Genomic DNA, 9,698 nt, shown 5'->3' with positions numbered 1-9,698 from the left:
GGCGGGGCAAGGGGTGCCCGCGCCTAGCCAACCAGCGGAGAGCTGCCAGTTAGTATGGGGCGGGGCGGGCTGCTGGTGACACGTTGGCGGAAAGTAGCCATCCTTAGAGGACGTGTCGCTGTGCTGGTCACTTCCATGGTGGGGGGAGGGGGTTTACCCTCCAAAATAAACAGGGACCAGGATTTAATTCCCACCTTGGGTGACCGTGTGGATTCGGGTTTGATTTATTGTCACGTGTACCAAGGTACGGTGAACGGTATTGTTCCGCATACAGTCATAGAATCATAGAATTTACAGTGCAGAAGGAGGCCATTCAGCCCATTGAGTCTGCACTAGCCCTTAGAAAGGGCACCCCATTTAAGCCCATACCGAACTTATTTCCAAGAACCCAGGAACCCCACCTAACCTTTTTTTTGGACACTAAGGGCAATTTAGCATGGCCAATCCACCGAACCTGCACTTCTTTAGACCGCAGGAGGAAACCAGAGCACCTAGAGGAAACCCACGGAGACACGGGGAGAACGTGCAGACTCCGCACACACAGTGATCCAAGCCGGGAATTGAACCTGAGACCCTGGAGCTGTGAAGCTACTGTGCTAACCTCTGTGCTGCCCACCAGTCTCGACTTTTCGTTCCATACATGAAAAGACATAGGACATTCTGAAATACACAATGTAAATACATAGATACCGGCAGCGGGTGAAGCATGTGGTGTGTAGTACTGTTCAGTAGAGAAGATGCGTGGCAAGATCAGTTCAGTCCATAAGAGGGTCATTCAGGGGAAGAAACTGTTTTTGAACCTGTTGGTGCATGTTCTCAGACTTTTGCATTTCTTGCCCAATGGAAGAAGTTGGAAGGGAGAATAACTACGTGTGAGGGGTCTTTGATTATGTTGCCTGCTTTCCCAAGGCAGCAGAAGGTGTAGACAGAGTCAGTAGATGGGAGGTGGGTTCGCATGATGGACTGGGCTGTGTTCGGGACTCTACTTTCTTACAATTTTGGGCTGCACCTGTAAAAATTCAGTGTTCGACATGCCAAATTATCTTTGTTTATTGAGGAAGTATAGGGGCTGTTGTGCTTTCTTGGTCGTAGTGAAAACGTGGGTGGACCAGGAAAGTTTTTTGGTGATGTGTACACCTAGGAATTTGAAGCTGTTAACCATCTCCTCCTCAGCACCATTGATGCAGTTAGGGCTGTGTACGATACTTTGCTTCCTGACATCACTGGCCAGCTCCTTAGTTTCGCTGACATTGAGCGAGAGATTGTTGTCGTTCTACCACATCACTAGGTTCTCTATCTCCCTCCTGTACTCTGACCATCGCTGTTACAAGGGTCCTAATCGATTGTGTAGGACCGCTTCCCAAAACAAAAAGTGGGAATCAATATCTTTTGACTATAATGGATGTGTCTACTAGGTTTCCAGAGGCCATTCCAGTACGTAATATTACAGCTAAACAGATTGCGGAGGAGTTACTTAAATTATTTACTAGATATGGACTATCCACAGAAATTCAATCGGATCAAGGATCGAATTTTACTTCAAAGTTATTCAAAGAAGTTATGGATAGCTAAGGAATAAAACAATTTAAATCAACTGTGTACCATCCAGAATCGCAGGGAGCGTTAGAAAGGTGGCATCAGACATTAAAGACAATTTTGCTTCCCGAAAGGGCATTAGTGAACTAGATGCACTTTACAGCAATTACTGATAGTTGCCATGGTCACTAATATCGAGACTAGCTTTATGTACCAGATTTATGAATTGAATATAAATACTATGGCGGGATCTAAACCCATGTGCCCAGAGCGTTGGCCTAGGGATTACGAGTCCAGTGATATTACCACAATGCTACCATCTCCCCCTAAATATTTATTGTTAGTGGAGATCCTTAGTTGTCCATTTACAACGCCACAAACACTCTAGGTTTCTCTAAAGCTTAATGATATTATAACATGATCCTGTTTGTAAATTACAAATGTTCACAAAAGGACACATTTCACATGGCTAGCACTGTAGCTTCACAGCGCCAGGCTCCCTGGTTCGATTCCCCGCTGGGTCACTGTCTGTGCGGAGTCTGAACGTTCTCCCCGTGTCTGTGTGGGTTTCCTCCGGGTGCTCCGATTTCCTCCCACAGTCCAAAGACATAGAACATAGAACATTACAGCGCAGCATGGGCCCTTCGGCCCTCGATGTTGCGCCGACCTGTGAAACCATCTGAAGCCTATCTGACCTACACTATTCCATTTTCATCCATATGTCTATCCAGTGACCACTTAAATGCCCTTAAAGTTGGCGAGTCTACTACTGGTGAACCTGTGGAATTCTCTACCACAGAAGGCTTTGGTGGCCAAATCACTGAGTATATTTAAGAAGGAAATAGATTTCTAAACTTTAAAGATGTCCAGGGGTGTGGGAAGAGCACAAGAGTTTGGTGTTGAGAAAGAGGATCAGCCTTGATCACGTCGAATGGAGGACCAGGTTCGAAGGACTGAATGGCTTCCTCCTCCTATTTTCTTGGTTTCTATGACAGTGGCAGTTGCAGTGTGTATTAAGGGAATAGGCCTGCTATTGGTCCCAGCTTACCCAGTCATATAAAATATCCCAGAGTTTAAAGCATCAGACAGCATAGATGGAAGCCTCAAGATGCCTGCTCGCTCTTTGAAATAAATGTTCACTTACTTCCAATCTCATACTCTTTTTCCCAAAGCCCTCAAAATTTATTCTTTTCAAGGATACTTCCAGGGGCTGGTTTAGTACACGGCTAAATCGCTGGCTTTGAAAGCAGACCAAGGCAGGCCAGCAGCACGGTTCAAATCCCGTTCCAGCCTCCCCGAACAGGGGCCAGAATGTGGCGACTAGGGGCTTTTCACAGTAACTTCATTTGAAGCCTACTTGTGACAATAAGCGATTTTAATTTATTTTTTTCATTTTCTTATGAAAGACATGCAGGTTAGGTGGATTGGCCATGCTAAATTGCCCTTGCTGTCCAAAAAGGTTAGGAAGAGTTATTGGATTACGGGGATAGGGTGGAAGTGAGGGCTTAAATGGGTCGGTGCAGACTTGATGGGCCTTCTGCACTGTATGTTCTATGCTCTATGTCCTTTACTTACTGCTCAGTGAGCAATCACCTAAATCACGAGTCAAAAATCAACGGCTAATCACAATTGAATATTACTTTCAAAGTACGTAAGACATCTTAACACAACAGTTTAGATAAATTGTAATAGATTCTAGCCATTGTAGTGCCATTGTTTTTGTGTTGGCGTATCGTGTCAGTTGACATTGGAATGTCACTCATTCAGTGTGATGCCAAGAATTTGAAAAGTCTTTCCCAGAAATGTGCCACGGGTTATTAAAAACACGTGTTGAATGACGTGCATGTAGAGTTAGAAAACTGGCAAAAGCCAACCTGCAAAAATAAAAACAGCCCTCCAAAAATTGTCAATTCAATAATAAGCCTGATTATAAGTGTATGACATGTGAAACAAGTGGCCTTTAGAATTTAAGCTGCATTTAAAGCCAAGTATTGGAGAAAATCACAGTGACCTTATTGTGCTGCTTTACTATGTATGTCAGATAGAAAACCGATAGATTGGAATGTTTTCCAAGTTGGCTGAAAACATAAAAATTAGGAGTAGGCACCTGTTCTATTTGTACAATGGGTGGGTATATAAATTGATCTAGTGGGTGTTTGTTTCTCCCTATACTATGATTCATGCCTGGGAGGTACCAGACAGAAGCCAAGCAATTTGTCACAGGAGAAAGGGAAAGAAGGCTCATTGCTCATGACTCCTGACCACTCAGTATCAAGCAGCAATTGCAGCAATATGGGCTGGCTCTTCAAATAATCCAACAATAATAATAATCTTTATTATTGTCATGAGTGGGCTTATATTAACACTGCAATGAAGTTACTGTGAGATGGTATTAGTCATCACACTCCGGTGCCTGTTCGGGTACACAGAGGGAGAATTCAGAATGTCCAATTTACCTAACAGCCCGTCTTCCTCCTTTATGTGGGAGGAAACCATTGCATATGGAGGAAACCCACACAGACATGGGAGAACAGGGGATTATCACAGTAACCTCATTGCAGTGTTAAAGTGTTACAGTAAAGTACTTGAGGGGCAGTACAGTGGCGCAGTGGGTTATCTCTGATGCCTCACGGCGCCAAGGTCCCAGGTTCAATCCCAGTTCTGGGTCACTGTCCGTGTGGAGTTTGCACGTTCTCCCCGTGTTTGTGCGGGTTTCGCCCCCACAACCCAAAGATGTGCAGGCTAGGTGGATTGGCCATGCTAAATTGCCCTTAATTGGAAAAGAAATGAATTGGGTACTCTAAATTTATAAAAAAGATGTAAAGTACTTGTGACAATAAAGATTATTATTATATGTCTGTTGCTGTAGTACTATTAAAGAACCTAGGTTAAATTTTACAGACTGTGTGTCTTCTAAAGCTGCAATTAAGAGGTCAATAAAAGGTGAGGCCATTATTAATTTTAACCATTTACTTGTTTTCAGAGATGCTTAATGAAATATTGTGTATTTTGAATTGGTCCCGAGGGGGTTGATAATCTCAAACATTGTCTTTTGATTTAGGTAAGTAGGTCCTGGGATCTGAGTGGGATAGAGATGATGTAATTAATGGGAGGAGCCAGGACAGTAGCAAGCAGTTTTGGCGATAGGATTTTGTAGTCTGACAGGATTTGCAGGCTATTCCTGAAAGGGTCTCTCTCCCTCCAAGCAGTCTTCCAAGAAATCTCTCTACAAGAGTACAGCAAGTAACTTTATTTATAAGTGTCTTTTGATCTGTAATGAGTTTTGCTTCATTGAAAATAGTAGTTAGCATTTCAAGTATTTCCCTGTATTTTTTTTTAGAACTGTTTGACTCTTGATTGTAGAACTATTTTTCTGTGATGTTGATGTGGTCAATGCACTGTTAATAATAAAATTTGTTTTAATATAAAAGATCCCTATTTGTGAGTGAAATCACTCCTGGGGCAAAGTATCCTTTCCTCACAGTTTTACAAATTGAAAAATTGTTGGGGTCTCGTCCCAGTTTCCTAACATTAAATGGGATCTGGTCCAGTATACCGTAAACAAAATTGGGTGCTCGCCCAGAATTTAAAGGTATAATTCCCGATTTGGCTTGGGATTATTCAGTGTGAGGAGCTGGTGTTTTTTTTTAGGTGTTGCATTCGGTTAGTTTAAGTAAGGAGTCACTTGTGAAATGGTCCTTTCAGTGGCTAAGAGTTTCTTGGGTGTGGAAGAGGTCACTCGGAATGGTTTAAAACAAAGATTTTGGATTTGGGGAACAAGCTGCATTTGTTTTACCTGTAGAGACGAGGAAGCTAGAGAGAACAGCTCGGCATTTAAATTTAGAAAGGATGCCAGAAACAGTCTGAATCATTGGAATTAGCTAAAATTCAATGACATATGCAACAGTTGCAACATGATAAATAAATGAGACAGCTTGAATTAGAATTTTTAAAAAAGGAAATAGAGAGAGTGGCAATGGCAGAAGCAAAGGAAAAAGATAGCGAATTTGGAAATTGGAAATTGGAACTGCAAAGAGAATATCAACTTAAAACTGCAGCAGGAAAGGCAGAAGTTCAGGAGCATCCAGAGGGAGGATTAAGCTCCGCCCCACACCCACGTCAAAAGCCTAGTGGGATATGTTTAAATATATTCAAGCAAGTTCAATTCCCCGCTGGGTCACAGTCTGTGCGGAGTCTGCATGTTCTCACCGTGTCTGCGTGGGTTTCCTCCGGGTGCTCCGGTTTCCTCCCACTGTCCAAAGATGTGCAGGTTAGGTGGATTGGCCATGCTAAATTGCCCATAGTGTCCAAAAGGTTAGCAGGGGTTATTGGGTTACGCGAATAGGATGGAAGTGAGGGCTTAAGCGGGTCGGTGCAGACTCGATGGGCCGAATGGCCTCCTTCTGCACTGTATGTTCTATGTTTTCTGTTTACTGCAGACGTTTGGCAAGAAAAACATGAAAGCATTTTTCATCTCATCTGAGAAAGTAGCTAAACAATTTAAGTGGCTCAACGTCATGTGGATATTGTGGGTTCAAACAAAGTTAATAGATAGAGGTAGTGAAGTTTTTGCATCACTAGCAGAGGAGGTTTCTAGGGATTATGATGAGGTGAGAAAAGTCATTTTAAGTGCACATGAATATCAGAGCTATGAACACGGCTGCAGAAAGCCCATTTAGTAATGGTGTCTACCAAAGAAATCATGCTGTTATCGATGTCATGCTTTTGAAAATTTTGGGAGATCAACCAAACTGCATGCAAAATTCAGCTTTATCATGGGTGGTACATGCAAAGAATTCATTGTAGATGGTTGGGGGGTATAGTCCTTATCAATTAGTGTTTGGTTAAAATCCTAAAATTCCCCCTATTTTGGATGACCAGCCTCCAGCCTGGGAAGGGACTACAATTAGCTCAGGTTTTGCTGAACATTTAAACGCATTACATAGCTGTAGAAAAGCTTTTTTGGAAGCAGAAGTCTCTGAAAGAATTCGCAGAACTTTAAGACATAATGTACGGTCATCAGATGCCATTTTTCAGCAAGGAAACATGGTATACTATAAGAGAGACAATTCTAATGAATGGAAAGGCCCAGGGAAGATCATAGGCATAGGTGGCAAAACATTTATTTTGCAACATGGTAATCAAACTGTTAGGGTACATTCATCAAGGATAATGGGTACCGATTACAAATTTTCAAATTTAGACAGAGCAGTCAGACATGACGAAGAACCAGAGTCATCTGGTACGCATGTGTTACAGAACTATGAGGACCAGTTAACTGATATAGACAGGGTTTCTATAGAGGAACACGACACTTCTGATAAATTAGATCAGGCCATTTTTCCGAAAGGGCAACTGCCAAAGGTTGGTACAAAAGTGACATACTTGCCTGAAGGGTCTAGTCAATGGAAGGATGCAACTGTTATTAGTAGAGCAGGGAAGGACACTGGAAAGTATAAACATTGGTTGAATGTACAGCATTAAGGGGAGGAAGTTTAGACAATGGATTTGGAAAACGACGTTCAAAAATGGAGGGCACAGAAACGCAGTGGCAGTTCAGATAGTACATCAGATAGTGAACAGGTTCGCAGGAAAAGGTCGAGAACTACTGAAAGGACATCCCGCTACAGAAGAGAAAGATCAAGCAGTAGCAGTACAGAACTAGATGCCAGGCAGGAGAGGGGACGTAGTTTATCAAGATCTCGGAACAGGAGTAAGACTACGAATACTAATAGAAGTAGAAGCCCACATGCACGTGAGATTTTGGTGGCTTCAAATAAATTAGATGAAAAAGTTATCAGAGATGCTGAACAGCAAGAATTGCATAGTTGGAGTGAATTTGGGGTATACACGGAAGTACCGGATAGGGGACAAAGAGCTCTATCTTACAGATGGATTTGTACAGAAAAGTTTCTTCCAAATGGAACTTATAAGGCAAAGGCCAGGCTTGTGGCAAGGGGATTTGAAGAAAACTTAGAAGATCAGGATTAAGGGTAGATTCACCTACAATAGGAAAGGTTATTTTAAAGATCTTCTTGGCTCTATTAGCCACAAAGGCATGAGAATGCAAAGCTATAGATATAAAGGCTTCCTTTTTGCAGGGGCATCAGCTCCAGAGAGACATTTTTCTCCGTCCTCCTAAAGAAGCAGCTAACACAGAAGGGGTACTGTGGAAGTTGAACAAACGTGTATGTGGATTAAATGATGCATCTAGAGTGTGGTACTTTTTGGTAAGGTCAGTCTTGTTAAAGTTAGGCTGTTGCCAGTTGAAAGCAGATTCTGCAATGTTTTACTGGCACTATAAAGGAAATCTTGCTGGCATCTTTATGATGCATGTCGATGATTTTTTGTGGGGTGGGACTAGTGATTTTGAAGCTATTGTAATCTCTGGTTTGAGGAAAGAATTCAGAGTTGGAAGTCAGGCTTCCGGTGCATTTAAATATATTGGACTGGAAATCGGACAGACTAAGTTAGGGGTAACTTTACGTCAGCAATCTTATTTGGAAAGCATCAGCCCAATAGCAATTAGTCGTGGCCGGGTTTCACAAAAAGACACAATGGTTTCGAAGATAGAAAAAGAGCAACTGCGAAGTTTAATTGGGCAACTGAACTGGTTAGGTAGACAGACTAGACCGGACGTGAGTTTTGATGTCTTAGAGTTGAGTACAAAAATGAATGATCCCAAAGTGGAAGACATAATAAGAGCAAATAAAGTGTTGGCCAAACTAAAAATGCAGGAGTGTGTTTTGAAGTTCCTGGTTTTAAGTGATCTTAGGCATTTGAAACTCATAGTTTATAGTGATGCGTCCTATGCAAATTTATGTGATGGAGTTTCAAGCGCAGGAGGTTTTATAATTTTCCTTTTGGGGAACAATGGTAAATGTTGCCCTCTTGTGTGGGAAACAAAGAAAATAAGGAGAGTGGTCAAAAGCACTTTGGCTGCTGAGACGTTAAACTTAGTGGAAGCGGTGGATATGGCCTTTTATATAAGTCAGATATTGACAGAAATTTTGGGATTAGGGGATTTGGGTAATATACCTATTGACTGTCACATTGACAATAAATCCCTGTGGGAAAATGTGCACTCTACAAAAAGTGTCAATGAAAAGAGGTTACGGATAGACACCGCAAGTTTGAAGCAGATGTTGGACAGAGGGGAAATAACAAAAACTAAATGGGTTGACAGTAGCTATCAACTATCAGACTGTTTTACGAAAAGAGGGGCTAGTTCACAGAAACTTTTGGATATTGTCAATGAAGGGCGCCTGTTTCTGTGAATGTTGTTTTTCTTCTACTCAATAAAAAGGGGGGGGGAATCACGTGTGTGTTTTAGTTTCTTGAAATTTTAGTTTCTTGAAATTTTGTTTTCACCCAATTGGTTTTTTTTTCTCCAAGGAAGGGGAGACTGTTAAGTAATGGGTGAAGAGACATTGCAATTAGTTGTCTTATTTATGTTAGGTGTTCAATGATTGTCTCATTTATGTTAAGAACAAAGAACAAAGAAAATTACAGCAGAGGAACAGCCCCTTCGGCCCTCCCAGCCTGCGCCGATCCAGATCCTTTATCTAAACCTGTCTCCTATTTTTCAAGGTCTACTTCCCTCTGTTCCTGACCGTTCATATACCTGTCTAGATGCCTCTTAAATGATGCCATCGGGCCCGCCTCTACCACCTCCGCTGGTAAAGCGTTCCAGGCACCCACCACCCTCTGTGTAAAAAACTTTCCCCGCACATCTCCCTTAAACTTTCCCCCTCTTACCTTGAAATCGTGACCCCTTGTAACTGACACCCCCACTCTTGGGAAAAGCTTGTTGCTATCCACCCTGTCCATACCTCTCAGAATTTTGTAGACCTCAATCAGGTCCCCCCTCAACCTCCGTCTTTCCAACAAAAACAATCCTAATCTACTCAACCTTTCTTCATAGCTAGCACCCTCCATACCAGGCAACATCCTGGTGAACCTCCTCTGCACCCTCTCCAAAGCATCCACATCCTTCTGGTAATGTGGCGACCAGAACTGCACGCAGTATTCCAAATGTGGCCGAACCAAAGTCCTAAACAACTGTAACATGACCTGCCGACTCTTGTACTCAATAACCCGTCTGATGAATGCAAGCATGCTGTATGCCTTCTTGACCACTCTATCAACCTGCGTTGCCACCT

The sequence above is a fragment of the Scyliorhinus canicula genome, chromosome 20 (assembly GCF_902713615.1).
Source record: "Scyliorhinus canicula chromosome 20, sScyCan1.1, whole genome shotgun sequence".
In the NCBI taxonomy this organism is placed as follows: domain Eukaryota; kingdom Metazoa; phylum Chordata; class Chondrichthyes; order Carcharhiniformes; family Scyliorhinidae; genus Scyliorhinus; species Scyliorhinus canicula.
This window is presented reverse-complemented; position numbering follows the sequence as displayed.